The following is a 12,165-nucleotide window of genomic DNA, read 5'->3' on the forward strand; positions in this document are numbered from 1 at the left end:
CGGCCAGGCCCCAGGGCAGGGCGGGGCGATCCCAGCGTGCGGCCCTGAGGCACTGTCCCCACACCGCTCCACACTGTCCCGAAGCCCCCGAGCGCCAGCCCAGACCCCCGGGACATCCCCCCACCCACCCACACACACACACACTCCCCCCCGACCCCCGGGACACACCCCCGCGCCCTCACCCCCTCCACCCCTCCGCCCCCACCCCACCCCACCCCCCCGCCCCCCCGGACGCCGGGACACCCCCCCCCACTCCCCTCCCCTCCAGCAACGCGCGGCGCTCCCATCCCCCGGCAGCCCACCAGGTGGCGCTCGCTCCCACCCGGCCGCCGCGCCGACGCCCGTGACGTCAGCCGCCCGGCTCCATTTGAGCGCCTCTCGGCAGCCGAGAACTCGGACTTCCCGTGTGGCTCACAACATAACTACTCGGCGTTGCTTCTACAGTGGCTGTGGCTCGACCCCTAGCCTGGGAACCTCCATATGCCGCAGGTGCGGCCACTTGTTTTGCGCTCCCGCTCGCCTCCCCGGCCCGCCCCGGGCCCTTTCGCCTCGCCTTTTGCCCCGGCTCGCCCGCTGCCTTCGCCTGCCTCTCCCGAGCCCACCTCCCGCGCCCCGCACCCCCACTCACACACGCGCTCCCACGCGCCCCCCGCAACCCTCACCCACACTCTCGCACCTCGCAATGCTCTCTCTTGCCTCAAGCCACCGACCCACAGCGGCCGCCACCTGCCCTAAGCGCCGCCACCGCAGCGCCCCCCACCGCCGCCGCCGCCGCCGCCGCCGCCGCCGCCGCGTCCCTCACGGGCCGGTCCGTGCCTCCTGCCCTCCCCGCCAGGCCCGCTCCCCCGCAGGGCCTGCTGCCCACCTGTGCTCTCCACCCACACCACACCCGCACATCCCTCGTGGCCCGACAGGTCCTTGAAGCTCACCCAAGACCCCCACTGGCCCCAGCAGCCCAGATCCACAAACAAGCAAACAAACAAGCAAACAAACAAACAAAGGCTGCCTCGGGATCACCTGAACCAGAGCTTGGAAAAACCCGCGGGGAGGATCGTTTGGGTTTCGTTGTTTGCAAAGGCTGGCGGGCTGGGGGCGGGGGGGCGGACGGTGGCACCCCATGCCCGAGACGGCCCCGTCAGGTCGCTGGCGCTGACTTGAAGCCTGGGAGGATAGCCTCTTTCTGCACAGGGAACTGACTCGGGTTTGGAGCCCGCAGCTGAGGGCGCTGGGCGTGCGTCCTCAATCCTCCTGCGGTCAGCAATGCAGTGGCTCCGTCTGCTTTGAGTCGGAGGTCGATTCTTACGATTAAAGTCGAGCTGATGTCCAATGTTTCTTCCAGGGGTCTTGGTCCGCCAAGGGACCCACTCGCAGACATTTCCCCGCGCTGTACCGGCGGCTCCCGTGGCCCATCCATTCCACACAGCGCAGGTGGCATCCACAGAGCAGCCCAGGGGCCCATCCCCATCCATCCCAGGGCAGCCCCTTTCCCCCACCTGCCAAGCCCAAGTGTGTGCTCCTTGCCCACCGTCGGTTTCTGGAGTCTGCGGGTGGGTGTTTAGATAGCGCCATCCGTTGCGGCGTTTAGAGTCCACCAACAGGTGATGTCCTAGGGCACTTGTCTTTGCCTTTCTGGCTTCCTTCGCTTAGTATGAGGGTCTCTCGTTCCAGCCCCGCGGCGGCAGATGGCACTCGTTCTGCCGCTTTTTCCTGGCTGTGTGCGATGCCATCGCATGGATGTCCCCGGGCCTTCGAAGTGCACTCACCTGTCAGTGGACCTTTAGGTGGCTTCCAGATCTTGGCTCTGGTGAGTAGTGCGGCGACAGACAGAGGGGTGCCCGGGTCTGCTTCCGGGAAAGTTTGGTCCCGGTGAAATGGAGCTGTTTGGAGGCCGGCTTCGGTCTTTGTGTGGGCCGGCCCGTGTAGGGCTGCTTGGCTGAGACTCTGTCGAGGAGGGAGGCCTTCAGCCACCGGGGCCTCACGGGGCCTCCCCGTGCGGCACCATCACAGAGCTCTCTGTCACTGCCCCTTGTGGGGGTGAGGGAAGGGGCGTGTTGGGGGGGGGGCGTGTGTGTCGGGGGGGATGGTGGGCAAGGAGCACACACTTGGGCTTGGCGGGTGGGGGCGGGGGTGGGGGTGGGGGAAAGGGGCTGCCCTGGGATGGATGGGGATGGGCCTCTGGGCTGCTCTGTGGATGCCACCTGCGCTGTGTGGAATGGATGGGCCAGGGGAGCCGCCGGTACAGCGCGGGGAAATGTCTGCGAGTGGGTCCCTTGGCTCTGTCGAGGAGGGAGGCCTTCAGCCACCGGGGCCTCACGGGGCCTCCCCGTGCGGCACCATCACAGAGCTCTCCGTCACTGCCCCTGGTGGGGGTGAGGGAAGGGGCGTGTTTGGGGGGGTGGGGTGGGCGGGGTGTGTGCGCGCGCGCGTGCACGCACGCTGGCGGGCGTGGGTGTCCCGGGGCCTGGCCAGCCCTCCGCTAGAGATCAGCACGCGTGGATGCTGACGTGAGGACCAGCAGGGTGACAAGAGAGGCTGCCTGGTGGGTGACCGCGCTGGGCAGAGCCACAACCCGCTCGCCTTTCAGTTCTCCACCCAGGGGCCCCTCCTGCGAGCCACCCATAGGGGTCCCTGGTCCCTCCCTCAGACGTCGTCTCCACCGCGGCCCGAGATCATCTTTCTTCTCCAGTGGGTTCCTTGTCTCTTGCGTACCACCCTCTCCACCCCCCACCCCCACCCCCACCCCCACCCCCACCCCCACCCGGCTTGCCCTTGGACAGACGGCGAGAAGCTGACCGAGAGACCGAGACAGAGACAGGAGATGAGCCGAGGCCGGTGGGCAAATGGTGCAGAGAGGGCTTGTCCGACGCAGGGTTGCCCCAGAACTTCACACACACGCACGCACACACGGACACACACGCACAGACACACGCCCGCGCACACACACACACGCACACCAGCCCCGGCCCAGCGGCCCGGCGACCCCTCTCTGTGAACGGCCTTGAGGCCACGTGCCGGGCCACGCGGATCCCCCAGTGCCCGAGGGCCCTGGCGGCCCACAGGGATCCAAGGGCAAGGCGGGTGGGAGGCTGGCAGGGTCCACGTGCCACGAGAAGCATGGCTTGCAGGCACGACCTCTGCCCAGAGCCTGTTTCCGCCTGGGCCGACTCCTCCGGCCGCCTCCCAGGCCCACCCTCGCAGCCCTTGGGCCTCCCGGCGGCTCTCTGCGGGCGGGACCTCAGCTGTGGGCTCCGAACCCCTGGCCCTCCCCGGACCCGCGTCCCTCCCTTCCTGTGTCCGGGAAACCCCAGCGAAGCCTTCGGTGCCCGCCAGGCAGGCGGTGGGCCTGCCTTGGTCCGCTCCGTCCTTCCTGACGCGGAGGCGGCTGGTGCTGGGCCTTGCTTGGGCCCTCAGCCTGAGAAGGTCTGTCTTGCCCCAGGAGACCACCCGGCTCGTGTCCGGCCGCCGCCGCCGCCGCCGCCGCCGCCGCCAGGTCCAAGGCGGCCTCGGGGGGCAGGGACAGAGCCGGCCGGGTCTTGCCTCTCCTGCGTTCGCGTGCTTGGGGCTCAGGCCTGTCACCCTCTGGCCGCCGAAGCCCAGCCGCCGGCCCTGCGGTGAAGCCTGGGGCCGAGGGCCATGGCCCCAGCTTCCGGGGCTCGGCTCCGCGGGCTGCCGTGGACACTGGTCGTCTGATCCCAGACGGAGGCAGGGAGGGCCAGCTGGTGGGGCCTGCCGCTCACACAGCCCACCCGCCCTGGACCCGGGGCCCTGGCCGCAGGGCCCCCCCCCGAGGCGAGGTCCTTCTCCGCGGGGGTGGGGTGCTGCTCTCCCTGCGTCCTGTCCTCCGTGGCCCCCCATGGCTCTGAGGACCCGAGAGGCCGGCGCCTGCCTGGGCCTGGGAGGCCCGGTGGGGGTGGAGGGAGCCGGCCCCTGCCTGCCTCTGCACCCTCCCTTCGGCTGCCCCTTGGCCTCCGAGCCCAGCCGAGCCCTGGGACTTCCTCCAAGGCCTTGGGTGGGCTTGCGCCCAGGAGCCCCTGCCAGCAGCCCAGGGAACGGCGGGAACCGGGCCCTCCCTGGCCTCAGCCGGCCCCCGGTAGCCTCATCCTGCTTGGAGCGCCTCGGCTTCCCCCGGGGCGCTCCTTCTCGCGAGCCTGGGGCGCTCCTCGGCGGGGGGCTGCTGTGATGGCATGGCCCGCGAGGGGGACCGTCCTGGGCGTCCAGCGGCGGACAGAGCAGCGTCCAGCAGGCTTCGGGCCCGGCCTGACCCTCCCTCTAGACCCCGGGTGGGCGGCAGGGGACCGGGTCCATTGGGCTGGCGGTGCGGCTCCTTGCTGTGCTCGGGGCCCCGGCTCTCCCGCCCCAGACAGCCACCGGGCCCGCCCCCCACCCCCCATGCCGGGAGGTTCCCCCCCCACTCCACCCCACCCCACCCCACCCCACCCCGCGCCGCCCCCCCCACCCCCCACCCCCGTGGTTGTGGTCGCCAGCCTCTGGCCAATGCCCCTGCAGACCAGCCCCCGTTTTCCTCCCTGGCACTACCGAGGGGGGCCCGGCCCAGGGCTCTCCAGGAGCCCGCCGTGGGCTGAGTACGGCCGAGGACTGGGCAGGCAGGGCAGCCGGTGGTCGCCGTCCCTCCAGGACACGAGTGCCCCTGCACAGGGGCGGAAGGGGAGGCCCGGGAGCCGGGGAGCCGCGGAGGCCAAGGGCCAGGCCGGCCAGGCCCCAGGGCAGGGCGGGGCGATCCCAGCGTGCGGCCCTGAGGCACTGTCCCCACACCGCTCCACACTGTCCCGAAGCCCCCGAGCGCCAGCCCAGACCCCCGGGACATCCCCCCACCCACCCACACACACACACACTCCCCCCCGACCCCCGGGACACACCCCCGCGCCCTCACCCCCTCCACCCCTCCGCCCCCACCCCACCCCACCCCCCCGCCCCCCCGGACGCCGGGACACCCCCCCCCACTCCCCTCCCCTCCAGCAACGCGCGGCGCTCCCATCCCCCGGCAGCCCACCAGGTGGCGCTCGCTCCCACCCGGCCGCCGCGCCGACGCCCGTGACGTCAGCCGCCCGGCTCCATTTGAGCGCCTCTCGGCAGCCGAGAACTCGGACTTCCCGTGTGGCTCACAACATAACTACTCGGCGTTGCTTCTACAGTGGCTGTGGCTCGACCCCTAGCCTGGGAACCTCCATATGCCGCAGGTGCGGCCACTTGTTTTGCGCTCCCGCTCGCCTCCCCGGCCCGCCCCGGGCCCTTTCGCCTCGCCTTTTGCCCCGGCTCGCCCGCTGCCTTCGCCTGCCTCTCCCGAGCCCACCTCCCGCGCCCCGCACCCCCGACCCCCCGCGCCCCGCACCCCCACTCACACACGCGCTCCCACGCGCCCCCCGCAACCCTCACCCACACTCTCGCACCTCGCAATGCTCTCTCTTGCCTCAAGCCACCGACCCACAGCGGCCGCCACCTGCCCTAAGCGCCGCCACCGCAGCGCCCCCCGCCGCCGCCGCCGCCGCCGCCGCGTCCCTCACGGGCCGGTCCGAGCCTCCTGCCCTCCCCGCCAGGCCCGCTCCCCCGCAGGGCCTGCTGCCCACCTGTGCTCTCCACCCACACCACACCCGCACATCCCTCGTGGCCCGACAGGTCCTTGAAGCCCACCCAAGACCCCCATTGGCCCCAGCAGCCCAGATCCACAAACAAGCAAACAAACAAGCAAACAAACAAACAAAGGCTGCCTCGGGATCACCTGAACCAGAGCTTGGAAAAACCCGCGGGGAGGATCGTTTGGGTTTCGTTGTTTGCAAAGGCTGGCGGGCTGGGGGCGGGGGGGCGGACGGTGGCACCCCATGCCCGAGACGGCCCCGTCAGGTCGCTGGCGCTGACTTGAAGCCTGGGAGGATAGCCTCTTTCTGCACAGGGAACTGACTCGGGTTTGGAGCCCGCAGCTGAGGGCGCTGGGCGTGCGTCCTCAATCCTCCTGCGGTCAGCAATGCAGTGGCTCCGTCTGCTTTGAGTCGGAGGTCGATTCTTACGATTAAAGTCGAGCTGATGTCCAATGTTTCTTCCAGGGGTCTTGGTCCGCCAAGGGACCCACTCGCAGACATTTCCCCGCGCTGTACCGGCGGCTCCCGTGGCCCATCCATTCCACACAGCGCAGGTGGCATCCACAGAGCAGCCCAGGGGCCCATCCCCATCCATCCCAGGGCAGCCCCTTTCCCCCACCTGCCAAGCCCAAGTGTGTGCTCCTTGCCCACCGTCGGTTTCTGGAGTCTGCGGGTGGGTGTTTAGATAGCGCCATCCGTTGCGGCGTTTAGAGTCCACCAACAGGTGATGTCCTAGGGCACTTGTCTTTGCCTTTCTGGCTTCCTTCGCTTAGTATGAGGGTCTCTCGTTCCAGCCCCGCGGCGGCAGATGGCACTCGTTCTGCCGCTTTTTCCTGGCTGTGTGCGATGCCATCGCATGGATGTCCCCGGGCCTTCGAAGTGCACTCACCTGTCAGTGGACCTTTAGGTGGCTTCCAGATCTTGGCTCTGGTGAGTAGTGCGGCGACAGACAGAGGGGTGCCCGGGTCTGCTTCCGGGAAAGTTTGGTCCCGGTGAAATGGAGCTGTTTGGAGGCCGGCTTCGGTCTTTGTGTGGGCCGGCCCGTGTAGGGCTGCTTGGCTGAGACTCTGTCGAGGAGGGAGGCCTTCAGCCACCGGGGCCTCACGGGGCCTCCCCGTGCGGCACCATCACAGAGCTCTCTGTCACTGCCCCTTGTGGGGGTGAGGGAAGGGGCGTGTTGGGGGGGGGGGCGTGTGTGTCGGGGGGGATGGTGGGCAAGGAGCACACACTTGGGCTTGGCGGGTGGGGGCGGGGGTGGGGGTGGGGGAAAGGGGCTGCCCTGGGATGGATGGGGATGGGCCTCTGGGCTGCTCTGTGGATGCCACCTGCGCTGTGTGGAATGGATGGGCCAGGGGAGCCGCCGGTACAGCGCGGGGAAATGTCTGCGAGTGGGTCCCTTGGCTCTGTCGAGGAGGGAGGCCTTCAGCCACCGGGGCCTCACGGGGCCTCCCCGTGCGGCACCATCACAGAGCTCTCCGTCACTGCCCCTGGTGGGGGTGAGGGAAGGGGCGTGTTTGGGGGGGTGGGGTGGGCGGGGTGTGTGCGCGCGCGCGTGCACGCACGCTGGCGGGCGTGGGTGTCCCGGGGCCTGGCCAGCCCTCCGCTAGAGATCAGCACGCGTGGATGCTGACGTGAGGACCAGCAGGGTGACAAGAGAGGCTGCCTGGTGGGTGACCGCGCTGGGCAGAGCCACAACCCGCTCGCCTTTCAGTTCTCCACCCAGGGGCCCCTCCTGCGAGCCACCCATAGGGGTCCCTGGTCCCTCCCTCAGACGTCGTCTCCACCGCGGCCCGAGATCATCTTTCTTCTCCAGTGGGTTCCTTGTCTCTTGCGTACCACCCTCTCCACCCCCCACCCCCACCCCCACCCCCACCCCCACCCGGCTTGCCCTTGGACAGACGGCGAGAAGCTGACCGAGAGACCGAGACAGAGACAGGAGATGAGCCGAGGCCGGTGGGCAAATGGTGCAGAGAGGGCTTGTCCGACGCAGGGTTGCCCCAGAACTTCACACACACGCACGCACACACGGACACACACGCACAGACACACGCCCGCGCACACACACACACGCACACCAGCCCCGGCCCAGCGGCCCGGCGACCCCTCTCTGTGAACGGCCTTGAGGCCACGTGCCGGGCCACGCGGATCCCCCAGTGCCCGAGGGCCCTGGCGGCCCACAGGGATCCAAGGGCAAGGCGGGTGGGAGGCTGGCAGGGTCCACGTGCCACGAGAAGCATGGCTTGCAGGCACGACCTCTGCCCAGAGCCTGTTTCCGCCTGGGCCGACTCCTCCGGCCGCCTCCCAGGCCCACCCTCGCAGCCCTTGGGCCTCCCGGCGGCTCTCTGCGGGCGGGACCTCAGCTGTGGGCTCCGAACCCCTGGCCCTCCCCGGACCCGCGTCCCTCCCTTCCTGTGTCCGGGAAACCCCAGCGAAGCCTTCGGTGCCCGCCAGGCAGGCGGTGGGCCTGCCTTGGTCCGCTCCGTCCTTCCTGACGCGGAGGCGGCTGGTGCTGGGCCTTGCTTGGGCCCTCAGCCTGAGAAGGTCTGTCTTGCCCCAGGAGACCACCCGGCTCGTGTCCGGCCGCCGCCGCCGCCGCCGCCGCCAGGTCCAAGGCGGCCTCGGGGGGCAGGGACAGAGCCGGCCGGGTCTTGCCTCTCCTGCGTTCGCGTGCTTGGGGCTCAGGCCTGTCACCCTCTGGCCGCCGAAGCCCAGCCGCCGGCCCTGCGGTGAAGCCTGGGGCCGAGGGCCATGGCCCCAGCTTCCGGGGCTCGGCTCCGCGGGCTGCCGTGGACACTGGTCGTCTGATCCCAGACGGAGGCAGGGAGGGCCAGCTGGTGGGGCCTGCCGCTCACACAGCCCACCCGCCCTGGACCCGGGGCCCTGGCCGCAGGGCCCCCCCGAGGCGAGGTCCTTCTCCGCGGGGGTGGGGTGCTGCTCTCCCTGCGTCCTGTCCTCCGTGGCCCCCCATGGCTCTGAGGACCCGAGAGGCCGGCGCCTGCCTGGGCCTGGGAGGCCCGGTGGGGGTGGAGGGAGCCGGCCCCTGCCTGCCTCTGCACCCTCCCTTCGGCTGCCCCTTGGCCTCCGAGCCCAGCCGAGCCCTGGGACTTCCTCCAAGGCCTTGGGTGGGCTTGCGCCCAGGAGCCCCTGCCAGCAGCCCAGGGAACGGCGGGAACCGGGCCCTCCCTGGCCTCAGCCGGCCCCCGGTAGCCTCATCCTGCTTGGAGCGCCTCGGCTTCCCCCGGGGCGCTCCTTCTCGCGAGCCTGGGGCGCTCCTCGGCGGGGGGCTGCTGTGATGGCATGGCCCGCGAGGGGGACCGTCCTGGGCGTCCAGCGGCGGACAGAGCAGCGTCCAGCAGGCTTCGGGCCCGGCCTGACCCTCCCTCTAGACCCCGGGTGGGCGGCAGGGGACCGGGTCCATTGGGCTGGCGGTGCGGCTCCTTGCTGTGCTCGGGGCCCCGGCTCTCCCGCCCCAGACAGCCACCGGGCCCGCCCCCCACCCCCCATGCCGGGAGGTTCCCCCCCCACTCCACCCCACCCCACCCCACCCCACCCCGCGCCGCCCCCCCCACCCCCCACCCCCGTGGTTGTGGTCGCCAGCCTCTGGCCAATGCCCCTGCAGACCAGCCCCCGTTTTCCTCCCTGGCACTACCGAGGGGGGCCCGGCCCAGGGCTCTCCAGGAGCCCGCCGTGGGCTGAGTACGGCCGAGGACTGGGCAGGCAGGGCAGCCGGTGGTCGCCGTCCCTCCAGGACACGAGTGCCCCTGCACAGGGGCGGAAGGGGAGGCCCGGGAGCCGGGGAGCCGCGGAGGCCAAGGGCCAGGCCGGCCAGGCCCCAGGGCAGGGCGGGGCGATCCCAGCGTGCGGCCCTGAGGCACTGTCCCCACACCGCTCCACACTGTCCCGAAGCCCCCGAGCGCCAGCCCAGACCCCCGGGACATCCCCCCACCCACCCACACACACACACACTCCCCCCCCGACCCCCGGGACACACCCCCGCGCCCTCACCCCCTCCACCCCTCCGCCCCCACCCCACCCCACCCCCCCGCCCCCCCGGACGCCGGGACACCCCCCCCCACTCCCCTCCCCTCCAGCAACGCGCGGCGCTCCCATCCCCCGGCAGCCCACCAGGTGGCGCTCGCTCCCACCCGGCCGCCGCGCCGACGCCCGTGACGTCAGCCGCCCGGCTCCATTTGAGCGCCTCTCGGCAGCCGAGAACTCGGACTTCCCGTGTGGCTCACAACATAACTACTCGGCGTTGCTTCTACAGTGGCTGTGGCTCGACCCCTAGCCTGGGAACCTCCATATGCCGCAGGTGCGGCCACTTGTTTTGCGCTCCCGCTCGCCTCCCCGGCCCGCCCCGGGCCCTTTCGCCTCGCCTTTTGCCCCGGCTCGCCCGCTGCCTTCGCCTGCCTCTCCCGAGCCCACCTCCCGCGCCCCGCACCCCCACTCACACACGCGCTCCCACGCGCCCCCCGCAACCCTCACCCACACTCTCGCACCTCGCAATGCTCTCTCTTGCCTCAAGCCACCGACCCACAGCGGCCGCCACCTGCCCTAAGCGCCGCCACCGCAGCGCCCCCCACCGCCGCCGCCGCCGCCGCCGCCGCCGCCGCCGCCGCGTCCCTCACGGGCCGGTCCGTGCCTCCTGCCCTCCCCGCCAGGCCCGCTCCCCCGCAGGGCCTGCTGCCCACCTGTGCTCTCCACCCACACCACACCCGCACATCCCTCGTGGCCCGACAGGTCCTTGAAGCTCACCCAAGACCCCCACTGGCCCCAGCAGCCCAGATCCACAAACAAGCAAACAAACAAGCAAACAAACAAACAAAGGCTGCCTCGGGATCACCTGAACCAGAGCTTGGAAAAACCCGCGGGGAGGATCGTTTGGGTTTCGTTGTTTGCAAAGGCTGGCGGGCTGGGGGCGGGGGGGCGGACGGTGGCACCCCATGCCCGAGACGGCCCCGTCAGGTCGCTGGCGCTGACTTGAAGCCTGGGAGGATAGCCTCTTTCTGCACAGGGAACTGACTCGGGTTTGGAGCCCGCAGCTGAGGGCGCTGGGCGTGCGTCCTCAATCCTCCTGCGGTCAGCAATGCAGTGGCTCCGTCTGCTTTGAGTCGGAGGTCGATTCTTACGATTAAAGTCGAGCTGATGTCCAATGTTTCTTCCAGGGGTCTTGGTCCGCCAAGGGACCCACTCGCAGACATTTCCCCGCGCTGTACCGGCGGCTCCCGTGGCCCATCCATTCCACACAGCGCAGGTGGCATCCACAGAGCAGCCCAGGGGCCCATCCCCATCCATCCCAGGGCAGCCCCTTTCCCCCACCTGCCAAGCCCAAGTGTGTGCTCCTTGCCCACCGTCGGTTTCTGGAGTCTGCGGGTGGGTGTTTAGATAGCGCCATCCGTTGCGGCGTTTAGAGTCCACCAACAGGTGATGTCCTAGGGCACTTGTCTTTGCCTTTCTGGCTTCCTTCGCTTAGTATGAGGGTCTCTCGTTCCAGCCCCGCGGCGGCAGATGGCACTCGTTCTGCCGCTTTTTCCTGGCTGTGTGCGATGCCATCGCATGGATGTCCCCGGGCCTTCGAAGTGCACTCACCTGTCAGTGGACCTTTAGGTGGCTTCCAGATCTTGGCTCTGGTGAGTAGTGCGGCGACAGACAGAGGGGTGCCCGGGTCTGCTTCCGGGAAAGTTTGGTCCCGGTGAAATGGAGCTGTTTGGAGGCCGGCTTCGGTCTTTGTGTGGGCCGGCCCGTGTAGGGCTGCTTGGCTGAGACTCTGTCGAGGAGGGAGGCCTTCAGCCACCGGGGCCTCACGGGGCCTCCCCGTGCGGCACCATCACAGAGCTCTCTGTCACTGCCCCTTGTGGGGGTGAGGGAAGGGGCGTGTTGGGGGGGGGGCGTGTGTGTCGGGGGGGATGGTGGGCAAGGAGCACACACTTGGGCTTGGCGGGTGGGGGCGGGGGTGGGGGTGGGGGAAAGGGGCTGCCCTGGGATGGATGGGGATGGGCCTCTGGGCTGCTCTGTGGATGCCACCTGCGCTGTGTGGAATGGATGGGCCAGGGGAGCCGCCGGTACAGCGCGGGGAAATGTCTGCGAGTGGGTCCCTTGGCTCTGTCGAGGAGGGAGGCCTTCAGCCACCGGGGCCTCACGGGGCCTCCCCGTGCGGCACCATCACAGAGCTCTCCGTCACTGCCCCTGGTGGGGGTGAGGGAAGGGGCGTGTTTGGGGGGGTGGGGTGGGCGGGGTGTGTGCGCGCGCGCGTGCACGCACGCTGGCGGGCGTGGGTGTCCCGGGGCCTGGCCAGCCCTCCGCTAGAGATCAGCACGCGTGGATGCTGACGTGAGGACCAGCAGGGTGACAAGAGAGGCTGCCTGGTGGGTGACCGCGCTGGGCAGAGCCACAACCCGCTCGCCTTTCAGTTCTCCACCCAGGGGCCCCTCCTGCGAGCCACCCATAGGGGTCCCTGGTCCCTCCCTCAGACGTCGTCTCCACCGCGGCCCGAGATCATCTTTCTTCTCCAGTGGGTTCCTTGTCTCTTGCGTACCACCCTCTCCACCCCCCACCCCCACCCCCACCCCCA

The 12,165-nt window shown here is 70.2% G+C and overlaps 1 long non-coding RNA gene across 1 annotated transcript in view; it reads left to right on the forward strand.

The window, feature by feature from the left end:
• The window catches only part of LOC146394307 (uncharacterized), an 86,568-nt gene that overhangs the window by 37,307 nt on the left and 37,096 nt on the right, over positions 1-12,165 (forward strand). Inside the window, exons 10-12 of the long non-coding RNA XR_014836259.1 lie at positions 1,669-1,804; positions 6,389-6,524; positions 11,089-11,224. This is a non-coding gene — a long non-coding RNA (uncharacterized LOC146394307). The remainder of the gene's footprint in view (positions 1-1,668; positions 1,805-6,388; positions 6,525-11,088; positions 11,225-12,165) is intronic.

The sequence above is a fragment of the Sus scrofa genome, unplaced genomic scaffold (assembly GCF_054392235.1).
Source record: "Sus scrofa isolate SSC_HxYL_T2T_F1_AM1 unplaced genomic scaffold, Sscrofa_HxYL_maternal_Yorkshire_Landrace_v2.0 dam_167, whole genome shotgun sequence".
In the NCBI taxonomy this organism is placed as follows: Eukaryota; Metazoa; Chordata; class Mammalia; order Artiodactyla; family Suidae; genus Sus; species Sus scrofa.